This window comes from Macaca mulatta, chromosome 3 (assembly GCF_049350105.2).
Source record: "Macaca mulatta isolate MMU2019108-1 chromosome 3, T2T-MMU8v2.0, whole genome shotgun sequence".
NCBI lineage: Eukaryota > Metazoa > Chordata > Mammalia > Primates > Cercopithecidae > Macaca > Macaca mulatta.
Genome location: NC_133408.1, coordinates 90,756,895 through 90,769,577, shown reverse-complemented (window position 1 = coordinate 90,769,577; position 12,683 = coordinate 90,756,895). Strand labels below are relative to the sequence as shown.

Genomic DNA, 12,683 nt, shown 5'->3' with positions numbered 1-12,683 from the left:
AGTCAGGTAGTGTGATGCCTCCACCTTGGTTTTTTGCTTAGGACTGTTTTGGCTGTTTGGGATTTTTTTGGTTCCATATAAATTTTAAAATAGGTTTTTCTAATTATGTGAAGAATGCCAATGGTAGTTGAATGGGAATTGCATTTGAATGTATATATTCCTTGGCCAGTATAGCTATTTTCATAATATTGATTCTACTTGTGCATCAGCATGGAATGTTTTTCCATTTGTTTGTGTCTTCTCTGATTTTTTGAGCAGTAGTTAGAAGTTCTCCTTGAAGAATTCCTTCACTTCTTTTGTTAGCTGCATTGTTCCTAGGTATCTTATTCTCTTTGTAGCAATTGTGAATGGGAGTTCATTCATAATTTGATTCTCTGCTTGCCTGTTGTTGGTGCATAGGAAGGCTAGTGATTTTTGCACCTTGATTTTGTATCTTGAGACTGCTGAAGTTGCTTAAAAAGCTTTTGGGCTGAGTCCATGGGGCTTTCTAGATATAGGATCATGTCATCTGCAAAAAAGACAATTTGACTTCCTTTCTTCCAATTTGAACACCCTTTATTTTTTTCTCTTGCCTGATTGCCCTGGCCAGAACTTTCAACACTATGGTGAATAAGAGAGAGGCATCCTTGTCTTGTGTTGGTTTTCCAGGGGAATGTTTCTAGGTTTTGCCCATTCAGTATGATACTGGCTGTGGGTCTGTCATACATGGCTCTTATTATTTTGATGTATGTTCCTTCAATATCTAGGTTATTGAGAGTTTTTAACAAAAAGATGTTGAATTTTATCAAAGGCCTTTTCTATATCTATTTAGATAGTCATGTGGGTTTTATCTTTAGTTCTGTTTATGTGATAGATTATATTTACTGATTGGTGTATGTTGAACCAACTTTGCATCCTGGGAATAAAGCCAACTTGATCATGGTGATTAAGCTTTTTGATACGCTGCTGGATTCAGTTTGCCAGTATCTCATTGAGGATTTTTGTATAATGTTCATTAGGGATACTGACCTGAAGTTTTCTTTTTTTGTTGTTGTATCTCAGCCAGGTTTTGGTATCAGAATGATGCTAGCCTCATAAAATGAGTTAGGGAGGAGTCCCTCCTTTTCAATTGTTTGGAATAGTTTCAGTAAACATGGTTCTAGCTCTTCTTTGTACATCTTGAATAATTCAGCTATAAATCTCTGTCTTTTATGTCTATAAATCTGGTCTTAATTTAGAGTTTGGTTTTTTTTTTGGCTATTTATTACTGCCTCAATTTCAGAACTTGTCGTTGGTCTATTCTGGCATTTTATTTCTTCCTGGTTCAGTCTTGGGAGGGTGTATGTGTACAGGAATTTATCAATTTCTTCTAGATTTTCAAGTTAATGTGCATGGAGGTGTTTATAGTACTTGCTGATGGTTGTTTGTATTTATGTGGGTCAGTGGTGATATGCCCCTTGTCACTTCTGATTGTGTCTATTTGGTTCTCTCTTTTCCTCTTTATTAGTCTAGCTAGTAGTTTATTTTATTAATGTTTTCAGAAAATTCGCCCTTGGATTCATTGATTTTTTTGAAGGGTTTTTTTGTGTTTTCATCTCCTTCAATTCTGCTCTGATCTTGGTTATTTCTTGTCTTCTGCTAGCTTTGGGGTTTGCTCATGGTCCTCTAGTTCTTTTAGTTGTGATATTAGGTTGTTAACTTGAGATCTTTCTGGCTTTTTTATGTGGACATTTAGTGCTATAAATTTCCCTCTTAACACTGCTGTAACTGTGTCCCAGTGATTCTGGTATGTTGTCTCTTTGTTCTCATTAATTTCAAAGAACTTCTTGATATTTGCCTTAATGGCATTATTTACCCAGCAGTCATTCAGGAGCGGGTTGTTCTATTTCCATGTAGTTGTGTGGTTTTTGAGTGAGTTTCTTAATCTTGAATTCAAATTTGATTGTGCTGTGTTCTGAGACTGTCTGTTATTATTTCAGTTCTTTGCATTTGCTGAGGAGTGTTTTACTTCGAATTATGTGATCAATTTTAGAGTAAGTATCATGTGGCAATGAGAAGAATGTATATTCTGTTGTTTTGAGGTGGAGAATTCTGTTGATATTTATCAGGTCCACATGTTTCAGAGCTGAATTCAGGTCCTGAATATCTTTGTTAATTTTCTATCTCAATGTTATTTGTCTAATATTGTCAATGGGGTGTTAAAGTCTCCCACTATTATTCTATGGGACTCTGAGTCTCTCTGATGGTATCTAGGAACTTGATTTATGAATCTCAGTGCTCCTGTATTGGGTGTATGTGTGTTTAGGATAGTTAGCTTTTCTTGATGAATTCAACCCTTTACCATTATGTAATGCCCTTCTTTGTCTTTTTTGATCTTTGTTGGTTTGAAATGTTTTGTCAGAGACTAGGATTGTGACTCCTGCTTTTTTCTGTTTTCCATTTACTTGGTAAATCTTTTCTACCCCTTTATTTTGAGTCTATGTGTTTCTTTGCATGTGAGATGGATCCCTTGAAGACAGCATACTGCTGGGTCTTGACTCTTTATCCAGTTTGTCATTCTGTGTCTTTTAATTGGGGCATTTATTGCATTTACATTTAAGGTTGATATTGTTATGTGTGAATTTGATCCTGTCATGATGCTAGCTGGTTATTTTGCAGATTTGTTTATGTGGTTGCTCCGTAGTGTCACTGGTCTGTGTGCTTCAGTGTGCTTTTGTAGTAGCTGGTAACAGTTTTTCCTTTCCATACTTAGTGCTTCCTTCAGGAGCTCTTGCAAGGCAGGCCTGGTGGTGACATATTCCCTCAGCATTTGCTTGTCTGAAACTGATTTTATTTCTCCTTTGCTTATGAAGCTTAGTTTGGCCAGATATTAAATTGTGGATTAAAAATTCTTTTCTTTAAGAATGTTGAATATTGGCCTCCAATCTCTTCTGGCTTGTAGAGCTTCCACTGAGAGGCCCATTGTTATTTTGTTGGGCTGACCTTTGTAGGTTACTCAGCCTTTCAGTCTGGCTGCCCTTAACATTCTTTTCTTTCATTTTGTCCTTGGAGAAACTGATTATGTGTCTTGGGATTGATCTTCTTGTGGAGTATCTTACTGGGGTTCTCTGGATTTCCTGAATTTCAATGTTGGCCTGTCTTGGTAGTTTGGGGAAGTTCTCCAGGATGATATCCTGAAGTATGTTTTCCAACTTGGTTCCATTCTCCCTGTCTCTTTCAGATACCTCAATCAGTTTTAGGTTCACTCTTTTTACATAATCCCATTTTTCAGAGGTTTTGTTCATTCCTTTTTATTTATTTATTTATTTTTTTTGAGGCAGAGTCTCACTCTGTAGCCCAGGCTGGAGTGCAGTGGCATGATCTCGGCTCACTGCAAGCTCCGCCTCCTGGGTTCACACCATTCTCCTGCCTCAGCCTCCTGAGTAGCTGGGACTACAGATGCCCACCACCACGCCTGGCTAATTTTTTTTGTATTTTTAGTAGAGATGGGGTTTCACTGTGTTAGCCAGGATGGTCTCAATCTCCTGACCTCGTGATCTGCCCGCCTCAGCCTCCCAAAGTGCTGGGATTACAGGTGTGGGCCACCACACCTGGCCCCTTTTTATTTATTCTTGTCTGCCTGTCTTATTTCAGAAAGATAGTCTTCAAGCTTTGAGATTCTTTCCTCTGCTTGGTCTATTCTGCTATTGATACTTGTGATTGCATTGTGAGTTTCTCATGTGTTTTTCAGCTTCATCAGGTCATTTATGTTCCTCTCTAAACTGGCTGTTCTGGTTATCAGCTCCTGTTTTGTTCTATCATGATTGTTAGCTTCTTTGCATTGGGTTAAAACATACTTCTTTAGCTCAGCAAAGTTCATTATTACCCATTTTCTGAAGCTTAATTCTGTCAATTCAGCCATATCAGCCTCAGCCCAGTTCTGTGCCATTGCTGGAGAAGTGCTGTGGTCATTTGAAGGAGAAGAGCACTATGGGTTTTTGAATTTTCAGAATTTTTGCATTGATTCTTTCTAGTTTTTATGGTCTTATCTACCTTTAATCTTTGAGATTGCTGACCATTGATTGGGGTTTTTGTGGGGCCTTTTTGCTGATGCTGTTGTTGTTTTCTGTTTATTTTATTTTAACAGACCACTCTTCACTCTTCTGTAGGGCTGCTGTGGTTTGCTGGGGGTCTACTCCAGACCCTAGTCATCGTGGTCCCTCCTGAAACATGGAGGTATCACCAGTGAAGGCTGTGAAACGGCAAAGATGTCAGCCTTCTCCTTCTCTGGGAGCTCCATCCCAGTGATGCACTGACCTGATGCTGGCCAGAACACTTGTGGGAGGTGTTTGGTGACCCCTGTTGAGAAGTCTCACCCAGTCAGGAGGAACAGGATCAGGGATGTGCTTAAAGAAGCAGTATGGCTGCCCCTTGGCAGAGCAGGTGCACTGCACTGCACTGACTACCCGGCCTCTCCAGAACAGGCATCCTGGCAGACTCTATCCCAGGGAGAAATCAGAGTTCTGTCTGTATAAATCTGGCTGGAGTTGCTGAAATCCCCACAGGGAGGCCCCACCAGTGAGGGGGGATGAATTGGGATCCCACTTAAAGAAGCAGACTGGCCATGATCAGGCACAGCAGTTGTGCTGGGTTTTGGGGAATTCCTCCCAGTCCCCAGTGCTGGCCTGTTAGAATGGCCTACTCCAGCTGCAGGTATGGTGGCTACCCCTCCCACTGGAAACTCAGTCTGTCTCAGGTTGCTGTCTCAGTCTGTCCAGCCTGCTGCCACTGGCCGGCTGGAATTCTAAGCCAGTGGGTCTTAATTTGTGCGGTGCCGTGGGAGTGGGGCCCACAGAACAACACTGCTTGGCTTCCTGGATTCAGCCTCCTTCTTAGAGGAATGCACGGAATCTCTCACCTTGCCTGCATTCTTGTGGCCGGAGTATGCAAAACTCCTGGGTGCCTGAGCAAGCAAGTAAGTGAGCAGCTGCTCAGCTGAGACTGTGCACAGCTCTGTGCTTTGGATCCAAGGCCCTTGTGATGTGGGCTCAAGAGGGGATCTCTTGATCCATGAGTTGCAAAGATCCATAGGGAAAGAGTGGTTTCCTGGGCAGGATTGCATAATCAGTCACTGCCTCCCTTGGCTAGGGGCATGGACTTCCCTGGTTCCATGGGACTCCTGGGTGTGCTGTCGCCCTACCCTGCTTTTCCTCACTCTCTGTGGGTCAAGCCATCTGCCTAGTCAGTCCCAATGTGAGAACCTGGATCCTCAGGTTGAAGGTGCAGAATTCACTGGCCATTTTGTGAGAGCTGAGACTGCAACTGCTTCTAATGAGCCATCTTTGTCCCTCCTCCAAATTTGGTTTTCTAAGAATTAAGTTTCTTTTGTCAAGAAGTATCACAGAATTGAAAAGCAAAGAACACATATGAAAAGCAAAGAACACATATAAAATATGACAATATAAAAATATATTTGTCATACTTAGGACAGCATTTTATATATATAAATATGTGTGCATCTGTCTAGCTAGGTAGTACTAAGACATATCAACCTGAAAATTAATATGAAAAATAGGAAACTTCGTGAAAAATTTGTCAAAGAAAATGAATAGGGAGCTCACAAAATTGCTAGTTCTGATCAGTGAACATTAAAGAATGCTGAACCTTATTAGTAAAATAAATTCAAATTGAAGGTAAAATTATCTCTTGCTTATCAGTTGTTAAGAATTAAAATTATTAAAACACCCAGTTTTGGCAACAGTGTGTTAAAAGACATTCTTTCATGTAGCCCTGGAAGATGCATTGGTGGCACAAAGTTTCTGGAAAGCTATTTGGCAATGTGTCAACATTAATATATCCATTGACCCAGCATTTCTACCTTAAGGGTTTACTCAGAAAATACCTAAACACACAAAGATGTGCACATCATAAGTATAAGAATATACATTGCAGTTTTATTTATAATTGTAGCAAATGTGCTAATAAATTACATTTTTCAATTTAGAAAATTGTAAGACATGGGGTAACAAAATTATGCCACATCACTGCAATATTGCATTGCTGTGTACATTGTAATTATGCAGCCATTTTAAAAGATGAGCTAGATCGATACATCTTGTCTTGGAAAGATGCTGTACTGTATTATTAAATGCAGGATAATACATTTAAAAATTGCTCAAGTTTTATAAATATGTCTCTCTCTATATATTTGTATATAGAAGCACAGAAAATATTCAGAAGAAAAGACACCAGCCTGCTACCAGTGGATATCTCTGGGTAATGTGATTACAGTGAGACTTTCACTATTTACTTTATTCATTTATGTATCTATTTGAATTGTTTTTTCAATGTATATGTATAACTTTAATTTTTGAAAGAGTATAAAATACAGAAAAGTATAGAGAACAAATGACTTTATTTATAACTAGAATTTGAGCAGTCTGTCTCCAGGTTAAAATCTTACATATATTTTAGGCCTAACCATGAGCAAATTCATGGCTTATCCTGCAGCTTTATGGGAGGAAACGGCTTTTCCTACAGACTTGGTGCACAGCCAGTGCATTGCAGTTCTCTGCAGGGAGTTGCGGTCAAGAATTCATCCCCTTTCTGCACCACCACCAGCCATGCTCACCTGCATATGTAATTCCTCACCCTGCTGCCGCCATCCGGAGGCTTCTTTTGCTTAGCAGCCTTGACTGAAGCACTTTTCCTCATTTTGACTCAGTACTTTCCTCCTTAAAGCCCTTCTCCTCTTCTCCCAGGTCTATGGGTCCATGAAGAGACAAAGGCCTTTTGTTTGGGGCTTTTCAGCAGTGAGATGACTCCCCCTCATTCCTGAACCTCACCCAGTTCCATTCTGTAGAGGAAAATGAAACACTGGGAAGCTGGAGCCCCTTTGCACTTCTTGCTTGCATTGTAAGTGAATAGGAAGCTTGATTGTTGCTTTCAGTTTGTCTTGTTGACTCAGTTTTCCACCTTGACACCTGATTGCTCTACAGAGTTAACAGTTAACATTTTTAAAGAATTTTTTAAATAAAGGAAGAAAACATAAAATACCTTAGATGGAGTTGAAGTCTTATTTATTTTTTCCAGTTCTTTTCTTTTCCCTCCAGAGTCAACCACAATTAATTTGATATGTGTCATTTCTGAATACATGTGTGCACACACACAGAATGCATAATTTTAAAACAATATACATATACACATTTGTTTATTAGAACAGCTTTACTATTCTGAGTTACCTACCCAGGAAAGGGTAAGAGGCCAATTTTGTTTCTTCTCAGTGTACATATACATAATTTTTATGAGTATTTTTACTCAGAAAATGAAGACATTTATATTAATAAACGATTAGGGGAAGCAACTTCATTCTTCCAATGAGGGTATCATAATTTATAATTCATATGCTGGATTGCTCAAGAGGGTGCTAAAAATGTTCAAGTTGTAAGTTTAATCCATTAGCCATAGTGTATCAGCATGGCTAAATTCACAAGAGACTAAATAATTGATGCAGTGTTTTGATCAGAAGAGTTAGGTCCTTAAATGGCTTTTGTGATCTCATGCTTTCCAGCCATCAATGCTGAATTTCTTTAAGGTCTCAAACATTCCACCATCTTTGATAGTTCTCTTGCTGTATACATTCTGTTGCCTTGCCTGTAATGCTTTTTTCCATATACTTTTTATCTGGAAAACAAACTTTTGCCCTCAAATTTTAGTCCAAGTATTTTATTATAATTATCTAAATAACATCTTAAAGACTCTGAGAAGAGAAATATCTAATTTAATTTTTATATACATGAAGTTTACACGATAACCAGAAAACATGAGTGCAACTTTACATTTGCAGTATGGTTCTGAAATTAAACCTTGGCAAGAAAGACTGAGAAGCAATAGAATTAGCCTCTTACCCTTTCCTGAGTAGATACGAAGGATAATAGAGAAAGATGTGCTAGGAAATCTACATTGATTGCTTAATACATTTTGTAGTAACTCCATGGGGCAGCTAATACCTCATTAAACAGATTGAGAAAGTGAAACTTAAAGCTATTAGGACAGATATCGGTGTGATGATGCAGTATGAAGTCAGCATTTCAACCACCTTTTCTAGAAAACCAACAAAAAGCAACATGGAGATATAAAAAACACATGCAAACTCTTAAAAAAAATAAAAGGAGACGTGAAATGCCAAACCACAAAATAGGTGGCAAAAGGACCCAGCAAAGTGGAAATTGGGAGGGAATGGGAACAGCAGAATCCTCCCAGGAGCCACACAGGGACAGATGGATTCTAGAGCGTGTAAAGCCAAAAGTGTGCATGGGCTCTCAGGCTGATGGTGGAAGCGTGGGTTTCAGAAGCCAGAGAGGCAGAGATGAAGCCAACACCACGTGGAGAAGCTGTGGTTACTGGAAACAGTCATCCATGTGGAGGAGTTATGCAGAAACCGTGCCTTGAGGGACAACTGCACGGTTGCCTATAGCTTCATTTTCTGGGAAGAAGCAAAGGCCAAATATTGAATACAGAAGTCCTCAAGTCATGAGAAATGTTTTCTAAAACAAGACCGGGTGCTTCCCATATTCCCTGTTGCCTGAAAATAGCTGATTCTCAAAAGATGCCAAGTCAGATCAACCAAATAGATGTCTGAAACAAAACAGGAATCAGAATAATGCCTGTATAATAATACTATAGGAAAAGAAGTAAAGAGAAAGAGAAAGGAAAAACAAATCGTAAATAAAGAATGGTTACCTGAAAAGTTTTGCCACAGAGAAGGTCTAACGTTATGACCTATTATATAGCTACAAATTTAAAGATATTTAGAAAGAAATTCTCTATATATATACACACACACACATAGATATATATATATGCTGAAGTCAGTGATCAGAGATGTTGAGAGAAAAGGATATGAAGTGATGTTTTCTGGAGGAACTCAGAAAAATGTAGAAGACTAAAATTAAAATACCATAAATAAAGGCATTTGAAAACAACTCTGGGGAGAAAATACACTGTTGAATGAAAGAACACAGAACATAAAAGACAGGAACAAGAAAGCCCAGCGAAATGAAATAGGAATAAAGAGTTAAAAAGGATTAGAGAGAAAGGATTGATATAGAACAGGGATTGACAGTAGTGATATTTTCAGATTTGAAGGCCATATGTTCCCTGTCATAATAACTCAATCGTATTATTGCAGTATGAAAACAGTCATAAACAATACCTTGTATTCCAGTAAAAATTTATTTACAAAGACAGGTGGTATGCTGAATTTGGCCAATGAGCCATACTTTGCTGACACCTGAAATGGAGGATAGGCAAAAGAGATTTAATATTTTTAAAAATTAGAGTCTTAGAAGAAGGAATGGAGGTGTACAGATATTCTGAAATATGGTTCAAGGTAATATTCCAAAATATAGAAGGTAATTTGAATCTATGCTTGATAAGGCATATCATGATCTAGGAAAAATAGAGATGTGTCAAAATGGAGAATGATTTCAGTAAACCGATTCGGTTTCCAAGGAAAAAAATCTTTAGGCGAGCCAGACTAAAAGTATCTACAACTTACAATTAAACAAGTTGGATTGTCTCAGATACAACACAACCTTCTAAATCGGGCAAAATGTCCTTAGGGAAAAAGTCCTTATGGAAAGAAAGTGAGAAAAGACTTTTTTAAAGCCAAATCAAACTGCCATGCCAATGTGAAGTGGAGAAAGATGTGGTTAAACATGCAAGTGTTCAGGGAATGTTGTTACTATAAATACCACCCCGTGTCTTCTTAAAGACACTATTTGAGATTAATTGTCAACAAATTAAGAGATAAATGGAAACAGTATGGTTAAAGACATGTAAATGTTATAAACTCTGAAAATATGATGCTACTAATAAGAATTGGTAGGTGCTCTAGGCCGGGCGGTGGCTCACGCCTGTAATCCCAGCACTTTGGGAGGCCGAGGCGGGCGGATCACGAGGTCAGGAGACCGAGACCATCCTGACTAACACGGTGAAACTCCGTCTCTACTAAAAGTACAAAAAATTAGCCGGGCGTGGTGACGGGCACCTATAGTCCCAGCTACTCAGGAGGCTGAGGCAGGAGAATGGCCTGAACCCGGGAGGCGGAGCTTGCAGTGAGCCGAGATTGTGCCACTGCACTCCAGCCTGGGTAAGAGAACAAGACTCAGTCTTAGGAAAAAAAAAAAAAAAAAGAATTGGTAGGTGCTCTAAATTTCATGACGGTCTTATCTATCTTTTCATTCCCAGGAGCCAAAAGACATCATTTTAAATAAATAAGCCAAGTAGTGGAGGAATATGTATATTTAACAACACAAAACACATAATGAGAAGGCAAAAACCAAACTGTTGTGACACAGGAGAAAGGTAAGGAGAAAGGGGGCACTTTGTCAATTAGTCATTGATGAGAGTGGGGAATTACCAAAATCAGACCCACAAAAGTTTCCTGATACTATATTATTTTGAAATAGAAGATTCAGATGATTATTGATATTATAAAAAACCACAAAGTAACCATTAGAAGAAAAATACAGACTTTCCAATTATCAGAAGAAGCACATACACCCGAACAAAACAAACAGCCCAATAGTCTCAGTTTTAAAAACCGAATTATAAAAGCAGAAAGTATGTCACAAAGGAGAGCTAAATCCTAACATAACTATCATACTGATAAATGCAAATTATATTTACATATACATGCTTTAAAAGAAAGAGTTGTATAGGATCACCAAGCAAAAATCAACTCTATGGTATATTTGAGACATTTTAACACAAAGTGATTATAAGTTGAAAATAAAGTATGAAAAATGATATACTGGTGAAATGCAAACTAAGTATAAAATCAGAAATTCCTTACTGCTTGGAAATAAAAAAAAAGTTCTTAACTAACTCATGTTATGGCAGAACAATCTAGACATGAAGGCAGCACGCAGAGAAACATGCATAGCATTAGGCATTCTTCTTTTTTTTTTTGATGGGGAGTCTTGCTCTCTCGCCCAGGCTGGAGTGCAGTGGCGCGATCTCGGTTCACTGCAAACTCTGCCTCCCAGGTTCACACCATTCTCCTTCCTCAGCCTCCCGGGTAGCTGGGAACTACAGGCGCCTGCCACCATGCCCGGCTAATTTTAGTTTTGTATTTTTTAGTAGGGACTGGGTTTCACCATGTTAGTCAGGATGGTCTCGATCTCCTGACCTTGTGATCCGCCTGCCTCAGCATCCCAAAGTGTTGGGATTACAGGCGTGAGCCACTGCGCCCGGCCAGCATTAGGCATTCTACTGGTAAATAATGAAAGTCAATAAATTCGTCATACAACTCAAGAAATTAGATTGGGATTAATAGAAAAATTTAAAATATAAAAGAGAAAAGTGACAATTTTTAAAGTTTTCAGTACTGCTTGTTGAAAAGAAAATGAATCATTAGCTATCCTAATTAAGAAGATAAAAAGCACAAGTAGGCAAAAATAAGCAATGATGAGAAAGTATAGAATCAGAGAAAATTAAAAGGATCGTGAAGAACTAATTTCCTCCAGCACATGTTAATAAGTTTGGAAAAGCTAGATGAAATGAATAATTTTCCAGGAAAATATAATTTATCAAAAGTAACTCTAAACAGATGTAAAGAAATCTAAATAGATCATTTATCTTAGAAGAAATAGAGAAATTTGTCTAAAAGCTACTGACTCCCCGCAGAAACAAACAAGCAACGATAAAAGCAAACAAAGCAAGTTGAGACACTTCTACCAAATCTTGAAAAATTAAGTAATTTCAATGCTTCAAACATAGAAAAGGAAGGTAAGTTTTCAAATTCTTTTGAAGATGTGAGCATAGTTGATATAAAGCATAGTTGCTTTAAAAAGATGAACCTTACTTGAGAATATTGATGCCAAAGTACTACGCAAACTATTTAGCAAGTAGGATCCAGTGGCATATCATAAAGAAAAGCAGACGATGAGCAAGTAGACTTTTTTCCAAGAATGCAGGAATAGTTCAACATTAGGAAATCTATCACCAAAATTTATAATATCAGTAATACTAACTGGTAAAGATGATATAATCCTCTGTACTATTTGTATAAGTTTCTGATGACCTACAATTCAAAGCAAAAAAAAATTATTTCTTAATTTAATTTAATGTTTTTAGACAGGGTCTCACTCTGTCTTCCAGGGTGGAATGCAGTGGTGCAATCATAGTTCACCGCAGCTTGACCTCCTGGGCTCAGGGGATCCTTCCACCTCACCTCAGCCTCTATAGTAGCTGGGATTACAGGTGTGCATCACCATGCTGTGCTAATTTTTTTATTTTTGTTTTTCTGTTTTTGTAGAGATGCGAGTTTCTCCATGTTACCCAGGCTCCTCTTGAACTCCTGGACTCAGGGGATCTGCCCACCTTGGCCTCTCAAGTGCTAGGATTACAGGTGTGAGCCACCACTCCCAGCTCAAAGGAAAAAAAATTGAAAAGTGACCATTTGTATCAGTGCTATTCAAATAACTAATAAAATTTTTACATTGCTTTCTGAAAAATAACTTTTAATAAACAAGGAAGAGTGGAGCCAACCTTCCTTCCTTCCTTCCTTCCTTCTTTCCTTCTGTCATCAGCAGTGTTTTTATTTGTGTTTTGACTTACAAAAAGTTATACATATTTAATGTAGACGGCTTGACAAGTCTGGAGATAATCATACACCTATGAAAGAATCAATATAATCTATGCCATGAATATATCCATAA

The 12,683-nt window shown here is 38.2% G+C and overlaps 1 long non-coding RNA gene across 1 annotated transcript; it reads left to right on the top strand.

Moving 5' to 3' along the window:
* The first annotated feature begins 6,174 nt into the window (after nucleotides 1-6,174).
* Nucleotides 6,175-12,479, top strand: LOC114676744 (uncharacterized). The gene is made up of 4 exons (XR_003727791.2): nucleotides 6,175-6,234; nucleotides 6,720-6,873; nucleotides 10,210-10,326; nucleotides 12,281-12,479. It is a non-coding gene; the product is annotated as an uncharacterized LOC114676744 (long non-coding RNA).
* Nucleotides 12,480-12,683: the final 204 nt, after the last annotated feature.